The sequence below is a fragment of the Tupaia chinensis genome, unplaced genomic scaffold (assembly GCF_000334495.1).
Source record: "Tupaia chinensis unplaced genomic scaffold, TupChi_1.0 Scaffold139457_1, whole genome shotgun sequence".
In the NCBI taxonomy this organism is placed as follows: Eukaryota; Metazoa; Chordata; class Mammalia; order Scandentia; family Tupaiidae; genus Tupaia; species Tupaia belangeri.
This window is the reverse complement of record NW_006199342.1, coordinates 1,530,523-1,544,896: the sequence shown is the minus strand read 5'-3', so window position 1 is coordinate 1,544,896 and position 14,374 is coordinate 1,530,523. Positions and strand designations below refer to the sequence as shown.

General features: G+C 37.4%; 1 protein-coding gene and 1 pseudogene across 3 annotated transcripts in view; both read right to left on the bottom strand.

The window, feature by feature from the left end:
• Positions 1-14,374, bottom strand: part of UTRN (utrophin) — a 645,934-nt gene that overhangs the window by 164,769 nt on the left and 466,791 nt on the right. The gene's annotated exons all lie outside the window — the stretch shown is intronic.
• On the bottom strand, positions 5,347-5,477 carry LOC114004639 (uncharacterized; annotated as a pseudogene).

Sequence of the window (14,374 nt, the reverse complement as noted above, 5' to 3'; positions counted from 1 at the left end):
CCCTCTTTTTTTTTGGTTAGTACATATCCCTATAACAAAAAATAGTAATAGTTACAAGTAAAATTAAATAAATAATTATTAAACAAAATTATTTTAAAAGTTAACTCAAAAATCAAAGAGACACCCATTTATTTTCTCTCATCTAAGTCTCTTTCTCACTGTTGAACACTTAGGCAGTGTTAAGACAGGAAAAGGCAACCTCTTAACTGATTTCAGTATTAAAGCATAAAACATAATTGTGTTGATTTTCTTACATTTCAAATATTTCATGAAATTGAAATTATTTCTAGATCTTGAGAGGAAATTATGCCTATATGTCTAAGCCAGCTTTGATTATCTTTATTAATGAATCAGCTATTCAAAGTACCAATATTTTCAAAAGGTGATATCCATTAGAACATAAACAAATAAAAAGTGATTATTGGGAGATGATAAAACAAAAAGTATATGCCAAAGGCTGTTCCCCTCAGGTATATTTTATTCAGTTAGCAACCAACAAATATTTATTGAGCATTGAAAGTACCAGGCATAGTCAAAGACAAAATAGAAAATAAATAAGTAGTTATGTTAGAAGACGATAATTGCTATGAAAAAAGAGGCAGAACAGGGTAAGAGAGATTAGGAGCTCAGAAAGGGGAGACATCAGGGAAAATTTGTTGAGAAGGTGCCATAGAGGAAAACATCTGAAAGCCATGAGGAATTAATCACGCAAATACTAGGAAAAGAGCATTCTGGGCATGAAAAACATCATGGCACTGTGACTGAATGCACAGCAGGGACCAGTGTGGCTGAAACTTGAGTGTAAAGAGAAGAGAACAAGAGTCAAGATGAGCAAGGTGTGTGTGTGGGAGGTAGGTCAGATCCTGCAGGGCCTTGCGGCCCATTCTGTGCACTGTGGCTTTTACTCAGACTCAGACAGGAAACCACACAGAGTTTGATTTATTTCATTAGGAACACTCTGGCCTCTGAGCTGAGAATACAAGAAATTGATGAGTGGTGAGAGGTGCCAGATGCAGACTGTATATTCTGGACAGAGAACCAACAGTATTTTCTAACAGGTTGAATATGAGAGAAAGAGTTGAAGGTGACTATTCTTTCTTACCTAAGCAACTGAAATAGGGATACTATTCATTGTTATGGGGAAGACTGGCGAGAACAAGTCTGAGGGGCCAGTTCAGGGATTTGGTTTGTACATGCAAGTGTGAGATGTCTGTTAAACCCCCAAGTGGAGATAGTGGTAGGCACCTAGATCCTTTAAACTCAGGAAGGAATGGGAGGAGAGGAGTTGACACACTCTGACTCCTGGCGTATCCTGATTTTAGGAAATTGAGGCAAGAAGGATGAGCCAGAAAAGGAGACTGTGAAGGAGCTACTAATGATATGGAAAGAAAATTCAAAGAATGTGGTGTCCTAGAAGTCAAGTAAGGAGACAGTAGTGTGGCAACGGGAAAGGTGAGGACTGAGCACAAACCACTGGGCAAAGCTCAGTCAGCACAGAGACAAGTTACAAGGAGGGGCTACTCACCTGAGGAGCCAGAGGATGTTCAAAGTAAGATTTAGGAGAAGTTCATCATCGCAAAAGAGTTCAATTTTGCATATGTTAGATCATATATATTAATGTTTGTTTGTTTGTTTTTTCCCTAGCTTTTTCTATAGGGCACATTAGCTTGCCAGAGAGATATAGAGGGGGGGAAAATAAAATAAGGAAAGTGAGAAATCACCCTCTGGAGACATGGCCAGATGATAATCCTTTCTCATCCATCCTCCTCTTGAGATTTTGGGCACGCATGCACACATGACCTGTGTATTTTCTAAGTCACCATGTCTGGGACTTGAAACATGCACTTGGCCAAGTAGGATCCAGCTGCCTTAACCTCCATGCCATCTGGTTGGGCCCATTAATGTTCTTGTTAGAGTTTGCTTATTTATTTCTTCCATGAGCAAGAGAGAAATACAAAACCCCCAACAGAGTCTCTGTTGTAATCCACCCCTGCCTTTAGCCAGTCCAGAATTATGGGCAAGTGAGTACTTAGAGAGGTCTCCAGACTTGAACTGGGAACCTTCCCATATGGGATTGCCTCACAGAGTAGTGTTTTACCACTGCATCACTGCCTGGCCCCTATATTAATGTCTTTTTTTAATGTATGTGGGTCTGGGTATATAATTTGTAGAGGCAAAGTGAAATTGCAGGACTTCTTGTCCAAATATTAGTGAGAATATCAACATGATGGTGGCAAAGCATTAAACCCAGTGCAAGACCCTTCTGAAAGCAGAATCTGTTTGCCTGCATGAGTCACTCCAGAAACAGGTTTTTTTTTTTTTTTTTTTTTTTTTTTTTTTTTGCTATAGGGTGCGTGCGCTAGCCAGACAGACAGAGACAGAGAGACACAAAGTGAGAAATCATACCCCCCACCAGTGGGGATGGCCATGCCGCAATCCCTTCTCCTCCATTCTCCTCTCGGGATCTTGGGCATGCACGCACACGCACCCGGCATGAGTTTAAGCCACCAGGTCCAGGACTCGAACTGCGGCTGACTACGGGGGGGTTCAGCGACATAGCCATTATGCTAACTGCTGGTCCCCAGAAACAGGTCTTGAACTGTAACAAAGAGAGGCACTGACAGTGCTGCAGGCTTCCTTATCTGATGGTTTTTAAAAAAAGCACTTAACTGCTTATTGGAGGATATGAGCAGAAAAAAAATGATAAAAACTTAAGAAGAATGTGCTAAAATGTAATTTACGTCCCCTCCCACCCCAACTTGCTTCCAAAGCTAAATCAGCATATTTGGATCTTAAAATACTATGGTATGACAGCAAAAAAGGACAAAGGAGTCATTAAATTTGATAGCACTAATAAAACCACAGGAAAAAAGAGGAAAGAAAACAGGCTTACTTTCCATTGGTATGCAGAGAAAATTTTTAAAAATCTCATAGGATTTTTAAAGTTTTGGTTAACTGCCCTAAATAAATACTTAATATATAAATTCATTTTGCTTCCACACTACTGACATCAAAAACAATGCCTGAATCAGAAAATCGAGGATGTATTAAAACTGAGACTAATACTATAGATTTTATAGAAATAAAACAACACTCTTCTGTGCATTTTTAAAATATATCCATATATAAATATATCCCTTCATACAGAAAATACTGAGAATATCCAAAAGTTCATGGAAAATGAGTATTCTCAAGATTATGCAGATATTTCAAATTGCTTTTGCACCAAAATAACTTGTTCTTTTTTTTTTGAAGAGATTTGGATCTTGGGCACACAAGCACATGCACCCAGCGTGAGTTTTAAGCCACCAGGTCTAGGACGCTGCAATCCCTTCTCCTCCATTCTCCTCTCGGGAGCTTGGGCACGCATGCACACGCGCCCGGCGTGAGTTTTAAGCCACTGGGTCCAGGACGCAAACCGTGGTCGACTACGTGGGAGTTCAGCGACACAGCCATTACGCTAACTGCTGGTTCCCCAAAATAACTTGTTCTTTAGTTCCATTTTTGAAGTTCCCTTGTATATGCAGTACCTACCATCATCAGCCATCATATTTGGTGCTAAACTTGCATTTTTCTTTCTCTTTCAGCTTATTCTAAGAATAATCAAAAGGAGAGAAAAGCAGCACTCTCACTCTATTGCATACTCCAAGACATACAATGACTAATTTAGATAATTTTCTTCCCTAACACTCTTTAGTGATTTCTTAATCCTTCTAAGGTCTCTTTCAGCTCATTGGTTACTTGCTCTGTGGAGCTTTTCCCATGCCTCCCAAGCACAAATAATCATGATTCATCCATGCCTCCCTGGCTGTGTGATCATGCCCTTATATAACATTTTTGATATTTACTGTAATTTCTTGTTTTCAAGCCTGTTTCTGCTGCTAGAAAGTGAGCTTTATGATGGCAAAAAATGGTCTTATGAAACCAATGCATGTTCAGAACCTTGCGAAGTATGTGGCATTGGACAAATATCAGGTGCAACACAAGTTTCCTGAGTGAACAAATTAACTGCTAGATAAAAGAAATTGCCTTGGAACTAAGTATGTCTAGAGGCAGTTCATTAGGACTAGGCTGAATAAAGGAGTGGACTGTATTGATTGGCTTTATAGACCTGTTTCTTCTCTCTGTTGTCCACTTTTAATTTTACCGCCAGCAAGTGACAATATTAGAATGTTCTTTGTCTCTCTCCCTCTAAACTTGGATATTTTATGGCCCTTTGGGGTAAGTTAGTCCATGGGAGAATAGCTGTTTCACTCTTGCTTTACCTACAGATTGGAGGGAGTTGTGCACATGACGAGAAAGTCACCGTAAGTGGCAAATGTTAGAGAGAAATTGAAAATTATTTTTTCTAATCTTAGAGAAAGGTCAATTTCTCATTTTAGTAGAAAGAAGAAAGCCCCATACACAGGTACCCAAGCATTACAGAGCCAAAATTCAATGATGAGGAATTGTTTTAAAGAAGTGTTAGAATGTGTTATTTTAATAAGTTTGCTAATATATCTTGACAATTCAGCTTAAGGCCCAAATGTCTGGAGTCTTATGTAATGAAGTTTGAATTTAAGAATTAAAGTGGGTTAAGCAAAGGATAGAATAACCCTGGGGAAAGGACACATACACAAAAAATTATACCTGAATCATGCACTTTTAATTATTTCTGGTGATTTGCTTTCCTAAAATCAAGCTGCATTCTACTAGAGAAAGGGTATTAGAGCCATGATGCAATCTTGCATAGAAAAACATAGAAAAATATGTCATGACTTTCCTATTGTTCCAATACATTATAGGTGATTGATAATCTCACATTCCAGTAAGCAGAGTTGAATATAGGCAATCTCACAAATCTATAATAATGCTAAACGTTTGATTTAACCTAGTAAGAGGGAATATCCAACTTTATCCACTTATTCTAAAGCAATAATTAGAAACACTACATATAATAAAGAGTAACTTATTTAAACAGTTGAAGAAATTAAATATGGACTTACATAAGAAAAAGAATGATTGTGCTATTTACCAAACTAATACTTATAAAGATTGGAAGGTGACCCACACCTTAATCTAACAGGTTAATCCTAAAGAGTCACTGGAGGTTAGTTCTGCTGGCCTATATTAGATGGTAAATACCATGTGTTAATACAACTTTATTTCATTAAAACCACTCATATAGCATAGTTTTAAATAAAACAAAAATATTCAAAACTATCAAAACAGACTCTCAGCAATTATGAGATAAGATGCCACCCACCATTTACTGAGTATTTAGTGTGTAACAGGCCCCAGGCCACTTTACCATCAGAATCCTTAAGCTTCTTCCTACTACTATTATTATTTATTGCTTCTGCCCAGGTGAAGTATTTTTAAAGCATTCCAAAAAGTATTTAGGATTGATATTGAAAACATATCAATGTTCAGTCACTACTTAAAACTTCTAAGAACAGATACTATACTTGATCTTAGCCAAAAGGCTGAGAAGCAACAAGTGAATAGGATCTAAACATCTAAATACAATTAGGGTCAGAATATTCCTCTATTCCCACTGATTCTGATGCACAAAGAGTGAAAACAGAATGAAAGAGAAATTGCAGATCACCTCCTCCTGCATGCCTCTGTACACTCAGATTGAACTTCAAGAATTAGGAAAAAGCATCATCCATCAGATGACTATAGAAATCATTGCAGCATCACAAGAAATATGGGGGAAAAAATACCTCTCCTACAAGAAAAAATAACTCTGCCCCTTCATCCTCAGACAATACGATGAAGTTCATGGAAATGACAGATAAAGAATTTAGAATTTTCATGGTGACAAAGCTCACAGAGAGAGAAGAGAGGAGAGACAATGAACTTCCAAAGAGGAAGGGGAAAGGAGCTGATGAGCTCCAGGAGGTGAGCAAATTCTTGTAAGATCTAAAAGGGGGAAATTCACACTATAAAAAAGAATCAAATGGACCTGTTAGAGATGAAGGCTATAATTCAGGAAGTCAAAACCTCCCTTGAAAGTATTAAAAGCAGACTAGATCATACCAAAAATCGAATCTCAGATATTGAAGATAGGATCACTGGCCTAGAAAAATCCACCATGAAGACTGAGGAAATTGCCCCCAAAATGAGAATAATATATGAGAAATACTAGATACTATAAAACATCCAAACATAGATTAAGTACATGAAACTGAACTAGTGAAATAGAATTTTATCACTTTTGCCTAAAGTGAATACATGTCTGACTTCTAATATGTTAATATTCTTCTAGGCTTTGTTTTCTGGTTTTAAGGATTTTTGTCCTGTCTTGAGCTGCTGATAAGTTCATGTACTTACTATTTGAACAGAATCCCAACCTGTTTCCTGGCTTTAAGTTTTAAGCATAGTTCCTTAGCATTTCTTTGATTTATTAAAGCTAAAACTGCTTTTCTTAAAATTAAAAATACAGTAAAAAATACATAATTAATGACCATAGTAAGCTATATAGTACCAGCTAGGTGCTACCTTATAGTATATTCATTCTACTCAGAGTTTCATACCTAAAGTCAGACATGTATTCATAGATATGTATATATCAGTTGAGTTTACTATTGAAAGTAGTTAGATTATTTAAGAAATTTTGTGAACCAATAAACTGTGGGGAGAAAAGGGAATGTAAAACAACTGTGGACACCTGAGATGGTATGAAATGGCAGAGGATGAGAAACAGGGGGAAAATATATATATATGTGTGTGTATATATAAATATATATATATATATGAAGCTAGAAATGGAAAATTATTGACAATAACATGTATAATTAAGCCACTATGCAGTATATTCTGGATGGGAAATAACATTATGTATGCTGTGATAATTCTCAGTGAATGAATGTAAATTAATTAATTAAAAACAAAAACAAACAAAAATAATAATAATAATAAAAAATTCTAAGAAAGGGGACCAGCAGATGGCATAATGGTTATGACACTGAATTCCTGGTTTGAGTCCTGGATCCCACGGCTTAAAACTCATGCCCGGTATGTGTGTGTGTGTACTCAAAATCCCCAGAGAAGAATGGAAAAGAAGGGATCACAGCATGGTCATCCTCCTTGGGGGATGATTTCTCGCTTTCTGTCTGTCTGTCTGTCTGTCTGTCTCTCTCTCTCTCTGTCTTTTCAGTGAGTGTATGCACCCTTTAGCAAAAATATCTCTCTAAAAAAGATCTCAAGAAAGGATAGGTATATAATTAAAGATCCAAAATGCACTGTACTATGTTTCATAATATCAGTTCCATTTTACAGAAGAGGTACCAATCCATAAATCACTCATACAATGCGTGAGAGGTTTTGAGCACACTTTGCAATGGGGTTTTCTGCATTCTCTATGCCCAGGGTTGTAACATTTTTCTCTGGCAACATCAACCTCACTAGCAACTTGGCTTTTCTGCTTTGATTCTGGCCCATGGGATGTTTGTCATGTTTTGGGGCACAACTATGCCATGTTTGGTTTTATGCTTTTTAAATTTTTTCTGTAATTGCTAGGTATTAGAACAGATGGGATGCTGTGAAGCAGGAACTTACAGTATTATTCTAACTGAAACTGAAAGCTGACAACTAAAAATTTAAATGCATAATATTTCTTTTGGAGACAGCCAACAAATCACAAGAACCAAGCTTTTAGGTATAAGAATGATTAAAATATAGAGTAGCTATTAAACATGTCATTAAATCACAGATATACATTTAATGGGACTAGAATAAATACAGGTAAGAATCAGAAGACTAAGAATGTATATTTCCATCAACAAACCCCTAAGTATACCTGGTGAGGGCAGGCGTAACTCTGAGTTACCAATCTTTTGCCATAGTGAAAGTAGAATAGACTTAAGACAAGGTAATGCAATCCAAATGCAGTAAAATAATGCATATTAATTTTATTCCTTTATTTGTAAATTATGACAGCATTCAAATGTCAATCACCTTTAAAGATAATTAGACTTCTGGTTAAATATTTTTAGATTCAGCTCGTGGATGTGTATTTGCCGTATCCACACTATGACAATTATTTTAAAATTGGTCTTTAAAAGCCATGTATAATGGCACACCCAACTTGCATTTTTGAGAGCACATCTCTTGGAATAATTAACTGAACAGAGTAAAGTTGTCTGTCTCCTTAAAAAAGCTTCTAGCTCTAGACATCCTAAATCAACACTGAGAGATTATGTCAAATAAATTAGTGCTGTTGTTCAAAATAAACTAATTCAGTTATCTGCTACGATTAGAAAATAAATCAGAAAATAACTTAGAAATCAAGTACAAAGGCCCCTTCTTCCTGTCAAGAGATTCTAGGGAATTGAAAATCTTGCCTAATACTATCACGCCATTTGAGGGTTGATTCTAATTATGTACTTTAAAGCTGGAAGGCAAGAGTTCTTTAAAAGTAAAAGATTTTAAAAGTGTATTATGACAACGAAAGACCTCAAAAGCAGAAGATCAATAAACGTATCACTTATGCAGTTTATAATAATTGCCAAAACAAAAAGAAAAAAACAAACTTTTTCACTATGCTAAAAATTTATCTGGAGAAAACATATGTTTATGTTCTGCTTAAAGCTACATCATAACCTTATAATTTAAAAAGAGTATTGTAATCCTTTCAAGAAAATAGATATTTTATAAATATGTATATGAATGAAAGCATACCTGAATTATAATCAAGGGAACAAAGGTGGGGGTTGGAGAAATAAATGATTGGAGAAAAAAGGCCAGAGATTTGGCACAATCGTGAGAGTTTGCCACAAACCTTTTTGGAAATGACTTCTCATAATTCAGAGAGTAAGAACTGTTCAAGGACTAACACAGACTCTCTCTGATTGTAAACCCTATGGAGACGGGAGCTGTCTATTTTCTGTACCAGTGTCTCTCTGGAATCTTAGAATTTCCCAGGCACATAGTAAGAACACATAGAGCTTTGTGAAAGTGAGATAGGAAGGATGGGTGAGACCACACTGTGCCTCTCATTCTCCTCCACTATAAATAAAGGTGACTGAATTAACTTATTTCTTGAGTCAGTTCTGTTCTAATAATTGATAATTCTATGTTTATATATATATAGATACTAAATAAAGATTTTTTCTGATAGAATTTGAAGGCAGAGGTGGAAAAAAAAAAACACTAAAAAAAAAAAAAAAAAAAAAAAGCCTGGAAATAGAGGCTCCACATAAACACCCATAGGAGATTCTGATTTTAAGAAAAGACTCAAGATAAATTAAAGAATTATGTTTAGGTTAGAACATTGGCCAAAGACCATTAAGTAAACTTCCAGGAAGGGAATTACTGGATGTCAAGCTGAAGTTAAATCATTTATATTTAGACTATTCAGTAAGTATAGCTGGTGATGTTCAGTAAGAAGGTAAATAATTACAGAGAGGTATCACCTTTCTTCCTCCCTCCTTTCTTTCTGTCTTCCTTTCTTTATTCTTTTCATTTGCTTAATCTCTTTTTTCATTTGAGAGATTCCTGCTATTAGGTTTGTGTGCTCATTGAACAGACAGAGAGAGAAGTGAGAAATCACTCCCCAGTGGAAATGACCACACTATAATCCTTTCCCCTCCATTATCCTCTCAGGACTTTGGGCACACACATACACACACGTTCTGGCATGAGTTTCAAGTCACTGGGTCTAGGATTCAAAACACAGTTGGTCAATTTGGGTCCAGCGCCTTAACCACTACATCAACTATTGGCCTCCACATTTCTTTTCTTTTCTTTTCTTTTTTTCTTAAGAATTATTTATTTAATTGTATTTATTCATTCATTTATTTTAATTTGACCAGAAAGAGACACAGAGTGAGAAAAAGATAGAGGGAAAAGAAAAAACCAAGGCCACCAGGTCTGGATCTCAAACTGTGGTGGGCCATGTGGGAGTGTCCACTGCTTTAACCGCCATGCCACCTCCTGGACCCAATCCCCCACATTTCTTTAAATATTGCCCTAATTGTGGGATCAGCAGATGGCATGGTGGTTAAGATGCTGGACACTCCCACATAGCTGACTACAGTTCAAGTCCTGGACATTGTGGCTTGTTTTCTCGCTTTCTCCCTCTCTCTCTCTCTCTCTGGTCAAATTAAAATAAATGAATGAATAAATAAAATTAAATAAATAATTCTAAATTGTCCTAATTGTACTACTTCATAATGATTAGCCCCAATTATAATAACATTAATATTTATATTAATTAATGTAAATTAATATTAATTGTAATTATATGTATTTTTAACACTATAGATTTATAGTAATATAATTTTAAAACATTACTCTGGGCAATTGGGAAAGAAGACTCCTTTTGACAAAGTACACATAATTGAGTAAAATAATATACTGCCCAACAGCACTTCATATTTTCTAAATAACTTTGGTTTACCTATTTAATTCCCAGAACAAATCTGTGTAGGCAAATGGGGCTGTATGGTATGGTTTGAATGCTTGTGTCTCCCCAGAATTCATATACTGAATAGAAGGTGGGGCCTCTGGGAGGTGATCAGATCATGGCGGGAAGATAGGGGAAATCTTCGTGATGGGATCAAAGTCCTCATGAAACAGTCTCCTCCGCAATGTGAGACTACAGTGAGATGTTCTCTATGAACGAGACGGCAGGCCTTCAGCAGACACCAAATTGACCAACGTCGTGATCTTGGATGTCCCTGTCTTCAGAACAGTGAGAAGTAAGGTTCTGTTATTTATAACACATCTAGTTTACGATGTTTTGCTGTGCCAGCCCAAATGATTCCCATTTTACAGGTGTGGAATCTGAAGATTAGGTAAGTCAGATGAGTTTCTCGGGGTCACCCAGATAAAGACAGAATCAGCTTTTAAATAAAGGTACTTTTATTCAAGCTCAGTGCCCCTTCCACTACCATCCCCCTCAAGAACAATGCATACTCACAATTTAAACCTGAACTGTCACCATAGGAGGAGCCAGTCAGGCCAAGGCACCCTAAATGCCGTGATCACACACAATTCATAGTAGGTTATCTACATCATAGTCTCACAGCTCATGTTAAAAAAAAAAGACTCATGAACACTCAAACTTTCAAGCCTTTATCCACAAAGCAATAGCAAATGTCACAACCTAAAAATAAAATATGGGAAAATCATGCCTTAAACTTTCATGTCATCCCTTGAGTTTTTCCTTTCTGTATAATTCATATGAGCAAAGTCAGATGTGATGCCAATTAATGTACTTATTAATATGTGATGGCCACCCTGGAGAGGATCACTGAATCCTCCAGTCCTGCTGTCTCAGCAATGACCTACATAGAACACACACCCCAAACTCAAGCACACGTTTCTGGATCATGTTCTACAGGGAAATAGATAACTGGGATTAGTTTTCTTCTCTAAATCCTGTGAGTTCATTTATTCAACTAAGGTATACTGAGTGCTAATTTAGTGGAAAGTTAGCATGATATACCAAATTAGTAGTCCATGAGAATAATATATATTAAAATTTGGGCCAGAGAGCATGTCCATTCACAAGAGAAAGAAAGAGAGAGAGATGACATGAGAAAGCAACCCCAACGGGGACTGGTCATACCACAATCCTTTCTCCTTCATTTCTTTATCCTTTTGAGATTTGGGGCATATGCAAGTGCCCGGCATGTTTCTCAAGCCACTGGGTCCAGAACTCAACTGTACAGATAGGGTCTAGTCGTCTTTTATTATTATTTATTTATTTTAATTTCACCAGAGAGAGAGAGAGAAAGTCGGAAAGCAAGCTGTCAGGTCCAGGACTCGAACTGCAGCCAGCCATGCATGTGGGAGTCAAGTGCCATTAACCACCACACCACCTGCTGGCCCCTGGGATCTAGTTGTCTTTACCACCAATCCATGGGGTAGCCCAAGAATAATATATTTTTCTTTTTTTTTTTAAAGAGATTTTTGCTATAGGGCATATGTGCTTGCTGGAGAGACAGAGAGAGATAGAAAAAGTGAGAAATTACCCCTCAAGGGGTATTTTCACACCACAATCCCTTCCCCTCCCCATTCTTTTCTCGGGATCTTGAGCATACACACAGACATGCCTGGCATGAAGTTTAAGCCACCAGGTCTGGGACTTAAACTGCAGTCAACTATGTGGGAGTCCAGTAACATAACCATTACCCTGTCTGCTGGTCCCACCAAGAATAATATTTCAATGTTCTTTTTTTGTCCACTTTCAGAAGGCAGCTATCTCAATTTGCTATTGCATTGTTAATAGAAATACCTGAGACTGGGTGTTTATAAAGAAAAAGATGTGTACTGACTTATAATTCTGGAAGCTGGAAAAAACAAAGGTGTAGGCCTGGCATCAGGCTGTCTTACAATGAAACTGACAGGAGCGCAGCAGATGGTGGGCACGTGCAGAGTAGAGCAAGCTGCAGGCAGTTCTCTTTAATAACAACGAGCTCTCAAAACAACAAACCCTTTCTCATGAGATAGAACTCACTGGATGTCAAGAGATACCAATAATCTATTCATGAAAGTATCGTCACCATGAATCAGTCACCACCCACTAGGTACTAGCACCAACTTCCAAAACATGAAACTTTGGAGACCAACCATTATCCAAACCATAGCAGCATCCAAAGAAAACTATAGGATAAGACAGGCTTCAAATCTTTCCATATCTAAGCCAGGAAAGTGGCAGTACAGAGCCAAGAAGGAGGACAAAAACAAAAACAAAAACCTAAGAAGGTATCCCCAGTGCTTAGAATGGCACTGGCACATAGTACTTCAGTATATGTATTCTGAATAAATGGTGAATGTATTTGGAGGCAAACAGACCTAGTTTCATACCCTGGCACTGATAATTGCTCGCTTAAGTAACAGTGAGTAAATTGTGTCAGGGTTATGATTTACAAAGATATATGTAAATATAAAATGCATATAATAGAATAGAATTTTCTTTTTAAGAATTATTTTATTTTCTCTTTATTTATTTATTTTATTTTAATCTGATCATAGAGGAACAGCAGGAGAGAGAGGGAAAGTGAGAAAGCAAGTCATCAGGTCCAGGACTTGAACCCTGGTTGGCCATGTGGGAGTTCAGAGCCCTTAACCACCACACCACCTGCCAGCCCCAAAAGAATAGAATTTTCTTAAAGGTAAAATGTGATAGCCCAGTACTTACCAATGTACCACATATATCATAAGAGCTCAAAATGGTAATAATAATAATGTTATTATTTCATAGTATTATAGGCTATTTTGTACCCTTACCCTCAATTTATATGTTGAAATTCTAATGCTGGGATTGGAACCTCAGAATTTGACTGTATTTGGCTATAAGGCCTTTAAAGATGGGATTCAGTTAAAATGAGATCATTAAGGTAGGTTCTAAACCAGTATGACCAATGCCCTGGTAAGAAGAACACAGAGGGAAGACCATATGAAGACAAATGGAGAAGACAGCCATCGGGTAAGTCAAAAAGAGGCCTCAGAAGAAACCAGCCTTGCTGACAACTTGACCTCGAATTTCTGGCCTCCAGAACTAATAAAAAATACATTTCGGTCTTTTAAGCCCAATACAGTTGTCCTACTCTGGCAGTTGCCCACCTGCATGCCCTTTAGGCATGGGGGTGTATTTCTTTTCTATTAAAAAATCTTCACTTTCAGAAACCAGCAGGTGGCATGGTGGTTAAGTTGCTGGACGCCCACATGGCTGACAGTGGTTTGTGTCCTGGACTTGGCAACTTGTTCTCTCACTTTCCCTTTCTTTCTCTCTCTCTCTCTTCTCCCCCCCCCCATCTCCCTCTGGTCAAATTAAAAATAATAATGATAATAATAAAATTAGATAAATAATTCTTTAAGGAAAAAAAATGCCCTCTTGAATTTCCTCTCCAGACTCCTGTTCCCTCACATTTGCAGTCCTCATCTCTCTAAGTGGTACTTCCTTTTCCCATCTGCTTCTTCCTAAAACCCTTGACTCTCAAATCCCTCATTTCCAGTTCATCAGCAAATCTTGTTGATTGCTTCCAAATGTATTCAGGGACCAGTGATGCATTATCTCCATGGTTATACTCTGGTCCAAGGCACCACCAAACTCCACTTAGATCACTGAAACACATGCGTGAATGCCTCTATGCTCTATTCTTCTTCATTTAACATGCAATTATTTTTAAGTCAGAACATAGCACTAGAGATGTTAAAACCTTTCATGACTTCCCATCTTACTCAGAGAAAAGGCAAAGTCCTTACAAAGAACTCCTAAGTACCTGTGTGAGCTGAACCTTTCCTTTGACCTCCACCCTGACCTCATCTCCTCCCTCCCTCTCTCTCTATCTGGCCAAACCACTTCAACCACACTCCATGGTATCCCTGTGATACGCTTCCAGATTTGCAGCCTCTGTGGTTTTCGTGCTTTCCATCC